The 20,905-nt window shown below is 46.9% G+C and overlaps 1 protein-coding gene across 1 annotated transcript in view; it reads right to left on the bottom strand.

Moving 5' to 3' along the window:
- LOC129714277 (gremlin-1-like) overlaps positions 1-13,980 on the bottom strand; it is a 98,706-nt gene extending 84,726 nt beyond the window's left edge. Inside the window, exon 1 of the mRNA XM_055663829.1 lies at positions 13,850-13,980. The gene's annotated coding sequence lies outside the window, so the exon portion shown is untranslated. The remainder of the gene's footprint in view (positions 1-13,849) is intronic.
- Positions 13,981-20,905: the final 6,925 nt, after the last annotated feature.

The raw sequence follows: 20,905 nt of genomic DNA, 5'->3' as shown, positions 1-20,905 counted from the left end.
CCCGATGTTGGGGGAGTCCAGAACCAGGGGCTACAGTTTAAGAAAAAGGAGTAAGCCATTTAGAACGGAGGCGAGGAAACACTTTTTCTCACATAGAGTTGTGAGTTGTGGAATTCTCTGCCTCAGAGGGCTGTGGAGGCCGGTTCTCTGGATGTTTTCAAGAGAGAGCTAGATAGGCCTCTTAAAATTAGCAGAGTCAGGGGATATGGGGAGAAGGCAGGAACGGGGTACTGATTGGGGATGATCAGCCATGATCACATTGAATGGCGGTGCTGGATCGAAGGGCCAAATGGCCTACTCCTGCACCTATTGTCTATTGACTATTGTCTATTATCGAGTTCTGATGAAAAGTCATTGTACAGTAACAACAACAGTTCCTCTCACCACAGAGGCTGCCTGACCGGCTGATTATTTCCAGTGATTCCTGTTTTCTGTCCTCCCTTCAGCAAAGGCAGTAATGTGTTTCCACATCACACGACCGGCTGCAATTGACGACAGTCTTGTGGCACAAGTCTCTTGTTAACACATAACCCGATTTGCCTCCCCGTTGTTTTACTTCACGAGATTTTCCAGACTTGTGCCCGCTTATTCAAAAAAAAAACAGACAGCTGGATGAACTTAGTGGGTCGGGCAGCATCTGTGGAGGGCGCCGCTTTGGGTCCGGTTCCTCCTGCAGAAACAGGAGCACTGGCCGATTACCCCCCCCCCCCCCCCCCCCCCGGGACTGGAATATGTTTCATACCACCCTTTACTCTGCAAAACAAAACTCCACAAAATGTGCTGGAGTAACTCCGCGGGTCAGGCAGCATCCCCAGAAGACACGGATAGGCGATATTTCAGGTCGGGACCCTTCTTCAGAAAACAAAAATGCAAACTATCATTCAGTTATAGCATCATAGAACCATACAGCACAGAAATAGGCCCTTCGGCCCAACCTGCCAATGCTGACCAAGATGCCCCATCTATGCAAGACTCACCAGCCTGCGTTTGGCCCATATCCCTCTCCTACCTAGAAATACTGTTCCTATATAGAAAAACAATAATTCAGTATGTGTAGACAAGAACTGCAATGCTGGTTTAAATCAAACGTAGACACAAAATGTTGGAGTAACTCAGCGGGACAGGCAGTCTGAAGAAGGGTCTCGACCCGAACGTCACCCATTCCTTCTCTCCAGAGATGCTGCCTGTCCCGCTGAGTGACTCCAGCATTTTGTGTCTAACTTTAAAGAAATTCAGTGACCTCATGTACTGTGGTTCCGTGGATAGCTCAATTGTAATCAATACATTCTTGCTATTGAGGGAGTGCAGCGAAGGTTCACCAGGTTAATTCCCGGGATGGCGGGACTGTCATATGTTGAGAGAATGGAGCGGCTGAGCTTGTATGCTCTGGAATTTAGAAGGATGAGAGGGAATCTCATTGAAACATATAAGATTGTTTAGGGCTTGGACACGCTAGAGGCAGGAAACATGTTCCCGATGTTGTGGGAGTCCAGAACCAAGGGCTACAGTTTAAGAATAAGGGGTAAGCCATTTAGAACAGAGATGAGGAAACACTTTTTCACACAGAGAGTTGTGAGTTTGTGGAATTCTCTGCCTCAGAGGGTGGTGGAGGCCGGTTCTCTGGATACTTTCAAGAGAGAGTTAGAGAGAGCTCTTAAAGATAACGGAGTCAGGGGATATGGGGAGAAGGCAGGAACGGGGTACTGATTGGGGATGATCACATTGAATGGCAGTGCTGGCTTGAAGGGCCGAATGTCCTACTCCTGCACCTATTGTCTATTGTCTATTGTATTGTGTTTCTGCTAGTTGGATAGCATGCAACAAAAGGATTTTCGGTACACGTGGCAATACACAACATTATACACTAAACTATCCATATACCTGACCAGATGTTTTTTAAATGTTGTCGTATATGAGGACTAGTCTAGCTACACTGAGCAGTGTTTCAAGCTGTGTGTAAGTGCACTGTTAAATTGTAAATTTAATTTGTTAATGAGACCAGATGTGAGCAAATAATTTCAAGGTGACAACATCATCCATCAGGAGCTGGAAACTTGCAGGAGAGGGAAAGTGCGGGGAGATCAGTCCAGGGCTGTACTCCAGAAGGAACTGCCGATGCTGATTAGACTGAAGATAGACACAAAAAGTAACTCAGCGGGACGGGCAGCATCTCTGGAGAGAAGGAACGTGCGACGCTTCGGGTCGAGACCCTTCTTCAGTACTTTCTGGGCTATGCTCTGACAGAGGTTCTCCACCTGAAATGCCAACCAGCCTCAGTAAATCACTCACTATTGAGGTAGTAAGTTGAAGAGTGTGATCTGACATTTAAGAACGGCAATGGTGGCACAGTGGTGGAGTTGCTGCCTCACAGCGCTAGAGAACCTTGTTCGATCCTGACTATGGGTGCTGTCTGTACGGAGTTTGTACGTTCACCCCGTGACCTGTGTGGGATTTCTCTGGGAACTTCAGTTTTCTCCCACACTCCAAAGACGTGCAGGTTTGTAGGTTAATTGGCTTCGGTATAAATGTAAAATGTCCCTGGTGTGTGTAGGATAGTGTTAGTGTGCGGGGATCGCTGGTCGGCAGGTTGAAGGGCGTGTTTCCGCGGTGTATCTCTAAACTAAACTACACTTAACTTAAGCAAAAAGCCAAAGAGCACAGGAACAGTGTGCAGGAACCAACCGCAGATGCTGGTTTACACTGAAGATAGACACAAAACGTCACAGAAACTCAGTGGGACAGGCAGCATCTGGGGACGGAAGGAATGGATGATGTTTCTCCAGAGATGCTGAATTACTCCAGCATTTTTTGTTTCTCAACAGCTCTAGAACAGGCCCTTCAGCCCACAATGTATGTGGTGAACATAATGCCAAGACTTTAGTGAATGGTGCCAAAACATGGTGACTTGTACATGTAGAGCTGTGGAGAAAGAGTAGTGTACACGTGACAATAAAGCACATTGAAACATTGTTGTACATTTCCCAGTTTATTTAGTGTAAAGTCATCATCAGTCACGTCTACATTTCATTCACATTTCCCTCGGATACCAGCAGCAGATTGATGAGCAAGCTGATTATTCATCTCCACCTGTGTGCTGGGCACATTTTCAGTGGTGACTGGATAGTTAAGCTCTGAGCCACAGCTTGAGTCTTATCGTGTAGAAAGTCCAGCAACCCCTCTACTTCCTTAGAAACACAGACTTCCAGATTCAGGGACAGTTTCTTCCCAGCAGTTTACAGGTATTCCATTCAATTCCATTCAATTCCATTCAATTCAATTTCAATTTCAATTTCAATTCAATTCAAATTCAATTCCAATTTCAATTCAATTCAATTCAATTTCAATTCAATTTCAATTCAAATTGTTTAATTCAATTCAATTTAATTCAATTCAATTCATTCAATTCTATTCAATTCAATTCAATTTCAATTCAATTTCATTCAATTTCATTCAATTTCATTCAATTCCATTCAATTCAATTCAATTTCAATTGAATTTTAATTCAAATTCAATTCAATTCAATTCAATTAAACAGAATCATCCTACCACAACCAGAGAGCAGTCCAGATTCAGGGACTGTTTCTTAGTCTTCAGACAACTGAATCATCCAACCACAACCAGAGAGCAGTACTGAACTACTATCTACCTCATTGGTGACCCTCGGACTATCTTTGATCGGACTTTACTGGCTTTACCTTGCACTAAACGTTATTCCCTTATCATGGACACTGTAAATGGCTTGATTGTAATCATGTGCAGGAAGGAACTGCAGATGCTGGTTTGAACTGAAGATAGACAGAAAATGCTGGAGTAACTCAATGAGACAGGCAGCATCTCTGGATATTTCGGGTCGAGACCAGACTGATCCAGTATTGTCATGTATTGTCTTTCCGCTGACTGGTTAGCCCGCAGCAAAAGTGTTTCACTGTACCTCGGTACACGTAACAATAAACTAAACTGAACTAAACTAAGCTTGAGGAGATTTCGTTTGTCATCGAATACTCTCTTGAACTTCTACTGGTGTACAGTAGAGAGCATATCGACTGGTCGTATCACAGCCTGGTTCAGCAACTTGAATGCCCAGGAATGAAGGAGTCGACAGACAGATGTGGACACTGCCCGGTCCATCACTGGTCTGAACTTCCCACCATCTATTAGAGGTTCTAACTCAAAAATATCTTCAAAGGCCCATATCACCCTGACCATGCACTCAATCCACTCCTACAATTGGGAAAAAGGTACAGGAGTCCAAAAACCATGACCATTCAAGGCTCAAGAATAGCTTCTTCCCAACAGCATCAGTGTCTTGAACACTACACAACACTAACCTCAACTATTAACTATGGTTGCACTAACGACTATGGGGATTTTTTTATTTGCACTAAAATTGTGGTTATTAGTTTAGTTTAGTTTAGTTTAGTTTAGTTTAGAGATACAGCGCAGGAAAAGGCCCTTCAGCCCACCGAGTGCGTGCTGACCAGCGATCCCCGCACACTAAAGCCCCTGTCCCACTTAGGAGACCTAAACAGCAACCTCTGGTGACCTTGCCCGCCACGCAAGGTTTCCATGAGGTCTCCGGAGGTTTTGGTCACTCTCCCTAATGTTGGAAAGTGGTTTTCGCGTGGTCGAGGCTTCATCTAGGTTGCTGCGATTTTCCAATCATGAATAAAACCGGCCTCGACTAAAAATAGGTTGCCGTTTTAAAAATCGGTCATTTTTTAGTCGCAGGTCCAGTCGAAGCCGGTTTTCTTCATAGTCGAGGAAGGTTTTCAACATATGTGTGGGAGGTGGTAGGAGGTTGCAGGTCACCTCGGCTTTGATTTTATTTTGGGTGGTGGGCAATAACCCCATATCCCTTGACTCCACTAGCCCCTAGAGCTCTATCTAACTCTCTCTTAAATCCATCCAGTGATTTGGCCTCCACTGCCCTCTGTGGCAGGGAATTCCACAAATTCACAACTCTCTGGGTGAAAACCTTTATTCTAAGTCTGTGGCCCCTGGTTCTGGACTCGCCCAACATTGGGAACATTTTTCCTGCATCTAGCTTGTCCAGTCCTTTTATAATTTTATATGGTTCTGTAAAATCTCCCCCTCATCCTTCTAAACTCCAGTGAATACAAGCCTAGTCTTTCCAATCTTTCCTCATATGACAGTCCCGCCATCCCAGGGATCAAACTTGTGAACCTACGCTGCACTGCCTCAATCACAACGATGTCCTTCCTCAAATTAGGAGACCAAAACTGTACACAATATTCCAGATGTGGTCTCACCAGAACCGTATACAACTGCAGAAGAACCTCTCTACTCTATACTGAAATCCTCTTGTTATGAAGGAGTAGACTTGATGGGCCGAATGGCCTATTCTGTTCCTATAATGTATGAATTAGAAAATAAATTAAAAATGTGCATTCCCAGCATTTTTGTTTGGTATCAAATTCCTAGAATGTTCTGATTTCTTTTGTGCATATCCCTGTAAGGAATACATGGGATGGAATAAACTGTCGCCCAATTCCTAATTTAGGAATGAACCTTTGATCGTTGCCCAGAATTAACATCAGAATCCTGCTTTGGCAACAGCTCTGCCCAAGACCTCAAGGAATTACAGAGAGCTCTCAATCTAGCCCAGTCCATCACACAGACCAGCCTCCCCTCCGTTGGCTCCATCTACACTTCACGCTGCTTTGAGGAACTAGCCAACAAAATCAAATGTGTACGGAGGCACTGCAGATGCTGGTTTAAACCGAAGATAGGTACAAAAGACTGGAGTAACTCAACGGGTCAGGCAGCATCTCTGGAGAAAGGGAATAGATGATGTTACAGGTGGAAACCCATCATCAGAATGAAAGCCAGGGGAACGGGAACCGAAAGATATAGAAGGTACAGTGGACAAATAGACAACAGGTGCAGGAGGAGCAGGCCATTCGGCCCTTCGAGCCAGCACCGCAAATGAATGAAAGATATTTCAGGCATGGGTTATTGATAGGGGACAATCAGCCATGATCACAATGAATGGCGGTGCTGGCTCGAAGGGCTGAATGGCCTCCTCCTGCACCTATTTTCTATGTGTCTATGTTTCTATGTATATTATTATTATTTTTTAATTTATTTATTAGAAGTAAGTACAATACTGTGGTACCTTTTTTCAGGTGCCAAATATATGTTGGCATGTTACAGTCTATGTACAGCTTCAACATTTATTTATTTTTTAAACGAGAGAAAGAGAAAGACTAGATAATAGAGAATAGAAAAGTGATGTATAGTGTATGAGAAAAGAAAAAGAGAAAGAGAGAGAAAAGAAATAAGAAAGAAGAGAGAGAAAAAGAGTAGCAAAGTAGCTAGGAGATACAGTAGGTATTTATATCTTTCACCCAGTCCTGAAACAGTTGGTTTTCATGATTTTGTTGCACCATATGCTTCCAAGAAGTCAATAAATGGAGACCAACTATGGATTTGAGTATAGGAGCAGGGAGGTTCTACTGCAGTTGTACAGGGCCTTGGTGAGACCACACCTGGAGTATTGCGTACAGTTTTGGTCTCCTAATCTGAGGAAAGACATTCTTGCCATAGAGGGAGTACAGAGAAGGTTCACCAGACTGATTCCTGGGATGTCAGGACTTTCATATGAAGAAAGACTGGATAGACTCGGTTTGTACTCGCTAGAATTTAGAAGATCTTCTAGAAACTTACAAAATTCTTAAGGGGTTGGACAGGCTAGATGCAGGAAGATTGTTCCTGATGTTGGGGAAGTCCAGAACAAGGGGTCACAGCTTAAGGATAAGGGGGAAATCTTTTAGGACGGAGATGAGGAAAACTTTTTTCACACAGAGAGTGGTGAATCTCTGGAATTCTCTGCCGCAGAAGGTAGTTGAGGCCAGTTCATTGGCTATATTTAAGAGGGAGTTAGATGTGGCCCTTGTGGCTAAAGGGATCAGAGGGTATGGAGAGAAGGCAGGTACAGGATACTGAGTTGGATGATCAGCCATGATCATATTGCATGGTGGTGCAGGCTCGAAGGGCCGAATGGCCTCCTCCTGCACCTATTGTCTATGTTTCTATGTTTCTATGTTTCTTCAAGACGTGCTGTGTCCAGCATATTTATAATCCACATTTTAAGCGTCAGTATGGGTGTATTTTTCCAAAATTTAAGTATATGTTTTTTGCTATTATTAACCCATAATTAACAAATGAATTTTGAAATGTGTTCAATTTATTCCCATCTCCCATTACTCCAAGTATAATCATCTCAGTATTAGGCTCCATTTTTATCTTATATCAAATATATCAAAATATATCAAAAATATCGCTCCAGAATTTATGGAGTTTTATGCATGAAACAAAAGAATGTGTTATAGTGGCATTTAGAGATAAACATTGAGATAAACATGGGAGAAGAGCAGAGTTTCTATGTATATTCAAAAAGGAACGATGATCATGAAAATGTGGAGCACACAATGGTCCATTGTTGGCTGTGGGGTAGATGACAACATGTGGATACAAACAGTGAAACTCAACAGGACGACTGAAACTAGTACGACGACCAGGGTGGGGGAGGGGGGGGGGTGGAGACAGAGAGGGTGCAAGGGCTACTTGAAGTTAGAGAAATCAAATATTTTTACACACTGATCATTCCCTCTTCTCCCCTCTCTTGTCATAGAGAATATGCAACACCCTGAGAGTATGTGCTGCCAGATTCAGGAACTTCTTCCCTCCTGTTATCACACTACTGAGCAGCCCTGCTCTAAGCTCAAGTCAAGTCAAGTTTATTTGTCACATACACATACGAGGTGTGCAGTGAAATGAGAAGTGGGAATGCTCGCGGACTTTAGTGCAAAAAGGAAGGAGATAGTTGTGGATTTCAGGAGGGGGAGGAGGAGGACTCAACCAACACCAATCACCATCAGGGGCACTGAGGTGGAGGTGGTCGCCAACCACAGGTACCTTGGTGTGCAGCTTGACAGTGAGCTGGACTGGAAGAGTCATATGGAGGCGATGTACAGGAAGGGACAAAGTCGACTGTATTTCTTAAGGAGGCTAAGGTCATTGAACATCTGCCAACCCCTACTGTGCAGTGTCTACCATTCAGTGGTGGCCAGTGCTCTGTTTTTTGCTGTGGCCTGTTGGGGAGAAGGCGCTCACATAGCAGACAAAAACAGACTGGACAAGCTGATCAGGAAGGCCGGCTCAGTGGTCGGGGCTGAGCAACTAACGGTCCAGCAGGTGGCAGAGGCCAGAACTCTGAACAAACTGGGTTCAATAATGACCAACCCCACTCACCCACTACATGCCCTGATGGTGATCAAGAGCAGCATCTTCAGTCAGAGACTGATTGCACCAATGTGCAAAACTGAGAGACATAGGAAGTCTTGTATACCAGCAGCTATAAGGTTTTATAATGCACAAAAATAATTTTGCATTTTTTTTAGTATTCATTCATTGTATTTTAACTTATTAAGTATGGAAGCTATCTGAGGAAATGTGTGGTGTTATGTCTGTCTTGAAGCTGTTGTGGCACTGTAATTTCCTGTAAAGGATTATTAAAGGATCTAACCTAATGTAATCTAAAAAGACAACAAAACAGAATGGAACAGAATCACATATTCACACATTACATATTTGTGGGAGGGAAAAAGGAAAAACAGCTATTTAAAAAAGACACCACACAACAGTAGAGTGGTACAATAAAGTTAGTCCCTGGTGAGATAGGAGTTTACAGGAGATATGGCCTCTGGGAAGAAACTCCTTCTCAACCTTTCCGTTCTCACAGCATGGCAACGGAGGTGTTTGCCTGACCGTAGCAGCTGGAACAGTCTGTTGCTGGGTGGAAGGGGTGTCCCATGATCTTGTTGGCTCTGGAGTTGCACCTCCTGATGTATAGTTTTCCTGCAGGGGGGCGAGTGAAGTTCCCATAGTGCGCAGGGGGTAGTTCTGATCTTCCAACCTATCCCTTCTCCGCCCTTGGAGTTTTTCTCTCTAACTGTACCGCTATAAGGCAGTAACGCCATATTCTGCACTGATATTTTTCTCTTAGCACTACTACCTGTTCAACTTGTATACATTCAACTGCTCAGATTGTTCACATGTAGTGTATCATTTACTTCCACCATAGAGTTACAGACTGTTTTGTTTCCGAGATCTTCCGTTTCCTCCCACACTCCAAAGACGTGCAGGTTTGTAGGTTAATTGGCTTGGGTTTGTATACTTGGTATAAGTGTAAATTGTCCCTAATGTGTGTGGGATACTGTTCTGCTTCTTATCGAGTCCACACACAAGATTAGAAATTGTTCAGTCGGAGCTGGACACAAGTCTCGGCATCTGCATTCAATGGTGTCTGTCTTGTTGCTTCTTGTGCTTCTTGTGCGTGGTGGTGGAAAGATTGGTGGAAACCGGGCCGCGACGTAAACGCTCTTTCCTTGACCCCGGGATACTGTTAATGTGGTTGGATCACTGGTCGGCACGCACTCGGATGGGCTGATAAGTCTGTTTTCACGCTGTATCTCAAAACTAAACTAACATATACTAATCTAAACAGACATTTTTCACTGTATCTCAGTACATGTTACAATAATAAAGAATATCATACCACAAATATTCTGACAGGCAGCAACCCATGCGGGCAGAGGATGCTTTGCAAACATGAGTTGCACAGATATTGTGGGCCGAAGGGCCTGTTCCTGTGCTGTATTGTTCTAAGCTCTGTGAAATCCAGGGCGGAGAAGATGGTTCCCCCAGTGGGAGAGTCTTGGACCATCGAAACATAGAAAATAACTGCAGGAGTAGGCCATTTGGTCCAAGCCAGCACCACCATTCAATATGACAATGCACTGAGCCCAAGCACCACATTCTTCCACCCCCCCCCCCCACACCCCCATCCCATTCTCCCCCCCCCCCCCCTTCACCCCCACTTCCTTCTCCCCCTTCACCCCCACTTCCTTCTCCCCCCCTTCACCCCCACTTCCTTCTACCCCCTTCACCCCCACTTCCTTCTCCCCCCCCCCTTCACCCCCACTTCCTTCTCCCCCCCATCCCCACCCCTTCTCCCCCCCCCACTCCCTTCTCCCCCCATCCCCACCCCTTCTCCCCCCTCTCTCCCCCACTCCCTTCTCTCTCCCACTCCCTTTTCCCCCCCACCCCTTCTCCCCCCTCCCCCACTCCTTTCTCGCCCCCCTTCTCCCGCACAACCCACCCCCCTTCACCCCCTCCCCAACTGCGTTCTCCCCCCCCACTCCATTCTCCTCCCCACCCCTTCTCCCCCCCCCCCCCATACCTTCTCCCCCCCCTCAACTCTCGCCAGACCCTGCCCCTCACACAGACACAAGGGTACAAGGTCAGGGGGGGGGGGGGGGGGGTAGTTGCAACGTGGGAGGAAAGCAGAGGGGGCAAAACCCAGAAGGTCACAGTAAGACCGTGCAAACTCCAAAGACAAGACGCAAAATGCTGGAGTAACTCAGCGGGACAGGCAGCATCTGTGGAGAGAAGGAATGGGCGAGGTTTCTGGTCGAGACCCTCCTTCAGACAGTGTTTGGCAATGTCTGAAGAAGGGTCTCGACCCGATACGTCGCCCAGTCCTTCTCTCCACAGATGCTGCCTGTCCCGCTGAGTTACTCCAGCATTTTGTGTCTATCTTCAGCAATGGGAACTGTGCTCCAATCCCACACACAGAACCATTGACAGCGGGCAGTCGGACACGAGCAACGAAATGCGGCTTTACAACTAATACACACAGCCCCGGGAACAGATAAAGATTTCCTGGAAGAAATGAGCCACTTTGAAGCTTTTCCCGCCCAGATGCAGCTTCCCAGATTTCCTCTAATTCTTAAGTGAAGTTGTTCTCAACAACAAACCGCATCCAACACCGGCACCAAGTGCTGGAGTAACTCAGCGGGTCAGGCAGCATCTCTGGAGAAAAAGGACGCGTGCTGTTTCGAGTCGAGACCCTTCTTCAGACCCACACACGAAACAAAGTGCTGGAGTCACCCAACGAGATGATGGCTGATCGTCCCCAATGCCTGCCTTCTCCCCATATCGCTTGACTCCACTAGCCCCTAGAGCTCTATCTAACTCTCTCTTAAATCCAATCCAGTGAATTAGCCTCCACTGCCCTCTGTGGCAGGGAATTCCACAAATTCACAATTCTCTGGGTGAAAAAGTGTTTTCTCATCTCAGTTTGAACACGTCGTTTCACACCTTACACTTCCCTATCTCGGCGTCTCCCTCGCCGCTGACTCTCAGTCTGAAGGAGGGTCTCGACCCGAAACGTTACCCATTCCTTCTCTCCACAGATGCTGCCTGTCCCGCTGAGTTACTCCAGCATTTTGCGTCTAACTTCAGAATACCCAGAGAATCGGGCAGCGTTCGTGGAGAGACAGGGGGCAGGGTACGTGACATGTGCTGCAAACCGGATAAAAATACACCGACCCGCACCCTCTCTCTCTCTCTCTCTCTCTCTCTCTTTCTTTATCTCTCTCTGTTTCCCTCTTTTTCTCTCCCCCCTCTCTCTCCCCCTCCCTCTCTCCCCTCCCTTTATCTCTCCTTCGCTCTCCCCCTCTCACTCTCCGCTCTCCCGCTCTCTTCTCCCTCAATCTCTCCCGCCACCCCCTCTCTCTTTCTCTTCTCCCTCTCTCCCCCTTCTCGCTCTCCCCCATTCCCTCCATCTCTCTCTCTCCCTTCTCCCCTCTCTCCCCCTCCCCCCCTTCTGTCTCCCCTCTCTCTCCTCCCTCTCGCTCCCCCTCTCTCTCCCCCTCTCCCTCCTATCTCTCCCTTCCTCTCTCCCCCTCTCTCTGTCTCCCTCTCCCCTCTCTCTCCCTCTCTCTCTCCCCCACACTCTCTCTCTCTCTTCCCCTCTCTCTACACCGCTGCCGCTTATTAACCCGATGAAGGCTCCGTGTTATTTGTTTCGAAGGGAATGGGAACGCAGACGAACCGAGAAAGGAGTGAAGTGTGTTGTATTAGCAGGTGTCCCAGATAGAACAATGATATTGTTACTTGCAGCAGCACAACACAATATGTGAACATAAACACAGAAACATCGACAATAGGTGCAGGAGTAGGTCAATCGGCCCATCGAGCTAGCACCGCCATTCAATATCATCATGGCTGATCATCCAGCATCAGTACCCCGTTCCTGCTTTCTCCCCATATCCCTTGATTCCGTTAGCCCTAAGAGCTAAATCTAACTCTCTCGTGAAAACATCCAGTGAATTGGCCTCCACTGCCTTCTGTGGCAGAGAATTCCACAGATTCACAACTCTCTGCGTGAAAAAAAGTGTTTCCTCATCTCAGTCCTAAATGGCCGACCCCTTATTCTTAAACCGTGTGACCCCTGATTCTGGACATCGGGAATATTTTTCCTGCATCTAGTCTGTCCAATCCCTTAAGAATTTTATATGTTTCTATAAGATCTGTAAGACAACGAAACACTGCAAAGAATATACAATAAATGAGGGAAAAAATGTTCAGTTTGTGTATACACACAGACACACACACACACACACACACACAGACACACACACACACAGACACACACACAGACACAGACACACACACATACACACACACACACACAGACACACAGACACACACACACACACACACAGACACACACACACACACACACACACACACACACACACACAGACACACACACACACACACACACACAGACACACACACACAGACACAGACACACACAGACACACACACAGAGACACACACAGAGACACACACACATACACACGCACGCACACACACACACACACAAAAAATAAACAAACAAGATTTAAAAAAGTCTAGAGAAAGGAGAGAGGGAGCGGTGAAGCGGCGGGAAGTCTGCAGGAAGGAACTGCAGATGCTGGTCAACACTGAAGATAGACACAAAGTGCTGGAGTAACTCAGCGGGACAGGCAGCATCTCTGGAGAGAAGGAATGGGTGACGTTTCGGGTCGAGACCCTTCTTCAGACTCTGTCTGAGTCCCGAGGTTTGCGGGATCCAGCCTCGACTTACACACACGGAGATGTGAAGAATGTCACATTTTGGGACACATCGGCTCGGTAAATAAATCTCAGTGCCAGAAAAACGGACAATAGATAATAGACAATAGGTACAGGAGGATCAGCACCGCCATTCAATATGATCACGGCTGATCATCCACAATCAGTACCCCGTTCCTGCCTTCTCCCCATATCCCTTGATTCCGTTATCACTAGAGCTAAATCTAACTCTCTCTTGAATACCTCTCTTGAAACGACCAGCGGAGTGAAATCTCCCCTCGATATCAAACCTTTGCAACTATTTACAGACGCCCATCTTAAAGCATAACTTGGGCTACGAACAATAAATAGAAACGGCGAGGATACAAAGATAACTCCAATTGCGTGCGTGGGTGGGAGAATGTATTTACACAAGAACGCATCATTAAACAGACATTTTAAAGTACTCTATACACAAAGTAGAAAGCTGTTTTGTTTAGAAAACCCAAATAACAAATAGAATGTAATTCTGAACAAGGCAATGATACAAATCTATCGAAATCACTCGAAATGATTTTTCCAGAGTTTTGGTGACGGTTTTAAAGAATGGTGCAGATGCTGGTTTACACCGAAGATAGACACAAAATGCTGGAGCAACTCAGCGGGACAGGCAGCATCTCTGGAGAGAAGGGATGAATATGGAATACAAGAATGGTGTCTGTAATTAAGGGAGAGAGAGAGAGTGTGTGTGTGTGTGTGTGTGTGTGTGAATAGATCTGAACCCATTCCTCCTCTCCAGAGATGCTGCCTGTCCCGCTGAGTTACTTTGTGCCTGTGATCTTTACTCCTCGAAGTTAAAGGGTGAATTTTGCTCTTGTCTTACCTGCTGTTGTGGGACGCCGAGCGGTGCAGAGGTGCAGAGCGATCCGCTGTGTGTGTGTGTGTGTGTGTGTGTGTGTGTTTGTGTGTGTACGCCCCAACGCACCGACTTCACTGGAGATCGTCGAATCCGGTGCAGTCCTTAAAGACAGAATGTCACCTCCCCTCCCCTTCCCCTGATGTCAGCTCCAACTACCTGAAACTACCCTCTGCTCGTTACATCCAGCTCTGCACGTTACATTAATAGCCAGAGCCGTTTTTTAAATCAGTCCGTACGGATGGTAATATCAGTTAATATCAGTTGCAGAGAGTGATACAGCATGGAAACAGGCCCATCGGCCCACCGCCGACCACCTATCTCACCAGTCCACGTTATCCCACTTTCTCATCCACTGCGGGCAATTCTACAGAGGACAAACCCCCACGTCTTTGGGATGTAGGGGGAAACCGGAGCACCCGGAGGAACACACACGGTTGCAGGGAGAACACACGGACAGGGATCGAACCCGGGTCTCCGGCGCCTTGAGACAGCGACTGTACCGGCTGTGCCACCGGGCCAGCCCCCTCCCGCCTGTTGCCAACGCCGTGTTTAAACAGCTTTCTCCGAAGTTTAATGTTAAAAGCGCTGGTGCCCGGGTCAACACACTAAACCAACAGCATAATTGTCGCCACTTAGTTTCTAGCGAAAGTCAATAAAGTGCTTTGAGGCGGCGTAGACAGAGAGTCGTAGTTACTCCAGCGCTATGTGTCTATATTCGGTGTAAACCAGCATCTGCAGTTCCCTTCTTCACTGGATCAAGTGCATCACCTCAAGTCACTTTTATTTCTATAGGGTGATTTCACCAAATGTCAAATGAGCATAGATCCCCCCCTCACGTGACCGAAAAATTTAACTGGAGGACATATGTCACTTCGGTACATGTTAGTGAATGGGGAAACACGCACTTTCACACCCGTTAAAAACATGGAAAACAGCCGATTTTTGAGCTGAAATTTTCTGTGCTAGTCGGGGTGACCGTTCATTTATGCTCATTTGACATTTGGTGAAATCACCCTATAGCGCATTTAAAAAACAACTCTCGTTGACCATAGTGCTTTACATTGGTGGAGGTACTAACGTTATACAACATTGGTTCGTAGATTAAGTACATACATAAATACATACATATAGCCCTCCCTCAGAGGACGTCAAGAAAGGCTTCAGAGTAAAGATGAGTTTTAAGTCTCGACTTAAAAGAGTGGATGGAGGGGGCAGTTCTGATGGGAAGAGGGATGCTGTTCCACAGTCTAGGGGTCTGATGGCCCTGCTCAGTTGCACAGCGGTAGAGTTGCTGCCTCACAGCGGCAGAGACCCGGGTTCCATCCTGACCTCGGGTGCTGTCTGCGTGTGGATGTTCTTGCTGTGACCGCGTGGGTTTTCTCCGGGTGCTCCGGTTTCCTCCCACATCCCAAAGACTTCCAGGTTTGTCGGTAAAGGAGGTTAATTGGCATCGGTAAAAATTGTAAATTGTCTCCAGTGTGTGTAGGATAGTTACATATATAAACATAGGAGCAGGAGTAGGCTATTCGGCCCTTCGAGCCAGCACCGCCATTCAATATGATCATGGCTGATCATCCACAATCAGTATCCCGTTCCTGCCTTCTCCCCATATCCCCTGACTCCGCTATCTTTAAGAGCCCTATCTAGCTCTCTCTTGAAAGCATCCAGAGAACCGGCCTCCACCGCCCTCTGAGTCAGAGAATTCCACACACTCACAACTCTCTGTGAGAAAAAGTGTTTCCTCATCTCCGTTCTAAATGGCTTACTCCTTATTCTTAAACTGTGTGGCCCCTGGTTCTGGACTCCCACAACATCGGGACAAGTAGGTGCGACCAGGTGGGATGCAATGGAGAAGGGTGGGGAACATGAATGAGGTGGAGGATGGGGAAGGGGGGGGGGGGGGGGGGGTGGTTGTTAGAGGCACCAAGCATCAGTGTTTGGTGAGACATTCACCGAGTCTACATTTGCTAATTCCAATGTACAGGAGCCCACAGTGGAAACATTGGATGCAGTAGATGAGGTTAGGGGGGGGTTGACATGAACCTCTGTCTCACCTGGAAGGGCAGCTGGGGTCCTTGGATGGAGTTGAGGGAGGTGGTATCCAGACAGGTGTTGCATCACCTGCGGTTGCAGGAAACGTACCTGGGGAGGGGGTGGTTTGGGTGGGTAGGGACGAGTGAACCCAGAAGCTGCGGAGGGAACAGTCTCTGCGGAAGGTGGAAAGGGGTTGGCAATGGGAAGAGGTGACTTGTGGTGTGACTATGTTGGTGCTGTTGGAAATGTTGATGGATAATGTTTAGTTTAGGTTAGTTCAGCGATACAGCAGAGAAACAGGCCCTTCGGCCCACTGAGTCCGTGCCGACCAGCGATCCCCGCACATTAACACTATCCTATACACACTAGGAACAATTTACATGTACACCAAGCCAATTAACCTACATACCTGGATGTCTTTGGAGTGTGGGAGGAAAATGAAGATCTCGGAGAAAATCCACGCAGGTCACGGGGAGAACGTACAAACTCCGTACAGACAGCACCCGTAGTCAGGATTGAACCCGGGTCCCTGGCGCCGTGAGACAGCAAATCTACTAACATGCCGCCCTCCTTGGATGCGGAGGCTGGTGGGGTGAAAGGTGAGGTCCGGGGAAATCTGGCCTTGTTTTGCGGTGCTGGCTCGAAGGGCCGAATGGCCTACTCCTGCACCTATTGTCTATTGTCTATTGTTTCCATCTGTGGGGAGGGGGGGGGGGGGGGGAGCGAGAGCAGAGCTATGGGGCATGGTGGAGATGGGGGTGAGGGAACTATCTATGGCAGCTGGCGGAGAGACCACATGTACTAAAGGAAGAGGACATCTCAGATGCCCTAGAATGGAAAGCCTAACCTTGGGAGCAGATTGGAATTAAAATGAATTTACTTGTCACTCACCAAAAATGTGAACGAGATGTCGTTACCATACACTCAATGCAATAAACAGCAAACAAAACACACAATGACATGAATTTAACATAAACATCCACCACAGTGATTCTCCTCCAGGCACCTCCTCACTGTGATGGAAGGTTAAAAATAGTCTTATCTCGTCGTTGTTTCTTCTCCGGTGATCAGGCAGTCAAACTGCCGCGTCGAGGCGATCGAGGCTCCCAATGTTGACTCCCCCACCGGGCGATGCAAGATCCCACGGCTGAGTCGTGTGGGCGATGAAAGGCCCTGCCAACGGGCCTTGCGATTCAGGGCAGAGGAAGCTGCTGTGGCTGGAGCTCCCGTAAGGTGGGTCGCCAACAAGGGACCTGCGGGCTCCTGATGTTACAGTCCACAGGGCCCGCGGCCGAAGCCTCTGATAGTAGAGTCGCAGCCGCAATCGTAGCGCCACCACAGCCTCCGAAGGTCAGTCGGCTCCGCGAGTCCACGGGCTCTGCAACCGGAGCCCTCAAGTTCGATCCCAGCTGGAGGCCGCCCCTCCTCGACGTTAGGCCGCAACGCGAACGGAGATACGACACGGAAAAAAGTTCCCTTCCCCACCCCCCCACACATAATACACAACTGAAAATAGACTATTACATACATCTAACATTAATGATGAGACAGAGAAGGAAGAGAGACAGACAGACTGTAAGCGAGTCGCAGCTTCAGACACAGCGCCACCACCACGAGACACCACTAGATGCGGATGAGATGGAGAAATTGGGAGTGGGAGAGATGCGGGTGGGAGGGGGGTGTAGTCCAGTTAGAACTGAAGTGCTGGAGGAACTCACGGGTCCTGTCGCTGGGTGAGAGAACCACACACAGTCCTCCTCGTATGGTCTCAACAATTATTTGTTTTCACCCAGAGAGTTGTGAATCTGTGGAATTCTCTGCCACAGAAGGCAGTGGAGGCCAATTCACTGGATGTTTTCAAGAGAGAGTTAGATTTAGCTCTTAGGGCTAATGGAATCAATGGATATGGGGAGAAAGCAGGAACGGGGTACTGATTTTGGATAATCAGCCATGATCATATTGAATGGCGGTGCTGGCTCGAAGGGCCAAATGGCCTACTCCTGCACCTATTTTCTATGTTTTAATTGGCTGTGGATGAGAAAATGGAATATCATTGAACTATTGTTGAGGGTGAACAGGTGATCGCTGGTCGGCGTGGACTCGTTGGGCCGAAGGGCCTGTTTCCACACCATCTCGTTAAACAAAACCTTCCAATTATTTGCTGTTAACTCATAGATTTAGTTTAAAATTGCAGCATGGATATAACATGTCTAGATCCATCTTTTGTTTCATTAAATGTGCTGTTATCAAGGCGAATGGTTCTTGGTTTCCTGGTCTTCCGAAATATTCCAAATGGAATTTAAACGGTGAATGGAGTTTCTTATTAAAATTAACGACACAGGAGTTCTGGAGTAACTCAGCAGGTCAGGCAACATCCTTGGAGAACATGAATCTGTGACGTCTCGAATCGGGACCCTTCTTCAGACTGATTGCCCCTCATTAGACATTATTATGTATGGGGGTGCGATAGAGATGTGGGATAGTATTAGTGTACCAGTGTTAGTCTGGTTAGCATAGACTCGGTGGGCCGAAGGGCCTGTTTGCAAGCTGTATCTCTGGTCTAAAGTGAACCTGCTGTTCATTGAAGGGAGACAAAAATACTGGAGAAACTCAGCGGGTGAGGCAGCATCTATGGAGCGAAGGAATAGGTGACATTTCGGGTCGAGACCCTTCTTGAGATTTGGGGGTGAGGGGGGGCGAGAAAAAGAAAGGAAGAGGTGGAAACAGTGAGCTGTGGGAGAGCTGGGAAAGAGGGAGAAAGCAAGGACTAACTGAAATTGGAGAAGTCAATGTCCATACAGCTGGGGTGTAAACTACCCAAGCGAAATATGAGATGATCAATGAGGTGCGAGTGTTAGCCGGGGTAACAGTGGAGGTCACAACACCCCATCTCCACCGACCTCAGAGCTCAAATACATATCAAAAAGCAGTTTTTTTCAAGACTCCAGTCAGACATTGTTCATTTTTATTTCAACCCTCGGGTGCTGTCTGTACGGAGTTTGCACGTTCTCCCCGTGACCTGTGTGAGTTTTCTCCGAGATCTTCGGTTTCCTCCCACACTCCAAAGACGGACAGGTTTGTAGGTTAATTGGCTTGGTGTAAATGTAAATTGTTCCTAATGTGTTTGGGATGGTGTTAGTGTGCGGGGATCGCTGGTCGGTGCGGACTCAGTGGGCCGAAACATCGAAACATAGAAAATAAATGCAGGAGGAGGCCATTTGGCCCTTCGAGCCAGCACCGCCATTCATTGTGATCATGGCTGATCGTCACCAATCAATAACCCGTGCCTGCCTTCTCCCCATATCCCTTGACTCCACTAGCCCCTAGAGCTCCATCTAACTCTCTCTTAAATCCATCCAGTGATTTGGCCTCCACTGCCCTCTGTGGCAGGGAATTCCATAAATTCACAACTCTCTGGGTGACAAAAGTTTTTTCTCACCTCAGTCTTAAATGGCCTCCCCTTTATTCTAAGACTGTGGCCCCTGGTTCTGGACTCGCCCAACACTGGGAATATTTTTCCTGAATCTAGCTTGTCCAGTCCTTTTATAATTTTATATCTTTCTATATGATCCCCCCTCATCCTTCTAATCTTCAGTGAATACAAGTCTAGTCTTTTCAATCTTTCCTCATATGACAGTCCCACCATCCCAGGGAGCAATCTCGTGAACCTACGCTGCACTGCCTCAATCACAAGGATGTCCTTCCTCAAATTAGGGCCTGTTTCCACGTTGTATCTCTAAAACCTAAGCATTGAACTGATTGGAAACGTCCCACTGTGGAGGGTGGTTCAACTTCAGAAAGAGGGGAAGGTCGGAACTAAGAAACTGCTTTCCAGAAGTACAGGATTCTTTAAAGCAACGGAGCAAATCCAATTGGGGTTTCTCTGTTGTGACTTAGGAGGAATGGCAACCAACAGACACCTTCAGATATTCAGGTGATAAAGCACAGATAATTCCTCTACTGTTTCGATGGGATGCAGTGGGATCTTTTACACCCATTTGGGATGGAAGGTGGAGCAACTATTACAATCTCACCGGAAAGATAGTTCTTCCCTCAGTACTCAAGGTGAAAGTCAATATGAAAGATCATGTGAACATGGGACAGAATTTGTAGCGAATTGAGGAATGCAGGTGAACAAAGGGATCTGGGAATAACTGTGCACAGTTCCCTGAAGGTGGAATCTCATGTAGATAGGGTGGCAAAGAAAGCTTTTGGTGTGCTGGCCTTCATAAATCAGAGCTTTGAGTATAGAAGTTGGGATGTAATGTTAAAATTGTACAAGGCATTGGTGAGGCCAATTCTGGAGTATGGTGTACAATTTTGGTTGCCAAATTATAGGAAAGATGTCAACAAGATAGAGAGAGTACAGAGGAGATTTACTAGAATGTTGCCTGGGTTTCAGCAGCTAAGTTACAGAGAGAGGTTGAACAAGTTAGGTCTTTATTCTTTGGAGCGCAGAAGGTTAAGGGGGGACTTGATAGAGGTCTTTAAAATGATGAGAGGGATAGACAGAGTTGACGTGGATAAGCTTTTTCCATCGAGAGTAGGGAAGATTCAAACAAGAGGACACAATTTGAGAATTAAGGGACAGAGGTTTAGGGGTAACATGAGGGGGAACTTCTTTACTCAGAGAGTGGTAGCTGTGTGGAATGAGCTTCCAGTGGAGGTGGTGGAGGCAGGTTCGATTTTATCATTTAAAAATAAATTGGTTAGGTATTTGGACGGGAAAGGAATGGAGGGTTATGGTCTGAGTGCAGGTAGATGGGACTAGGTGAGAATAAGTGTTCGGCACGGACTAGAAGGGCCGAGATGACCTGTTTCCGTGCTGTAATTGTTATATGGTTATATAACATTAGAACATAGAACAATGCAACATAGAACATATGACAGTAGAACATAGAACAGAACATTAGAACATAGAACATACCTGCGGAACATAGGACACAGAACAGTACAGCACATGAACGGGCCCTTCAGTCTGTAATG

This window comes from Leucoraja erinacea, chromosome 38 (assembly GCF_028641065.1).
Source record: "Leucoraja erinacea ecotype New England chromosome 38, Leri_hhj_1, whole genome shotgun sequence".
Lineage (NCBI taxonomy): Eukaryota > Metazoa > Chordata > Chondrichthyes > Rajiformes > Rajidae > Leucoraja > Leucoraja erinaceus.
Note: the sequence above shows the minus strand (reverse complement) of the source record. Positions and strands in the feature narration are given on the sequence as shown.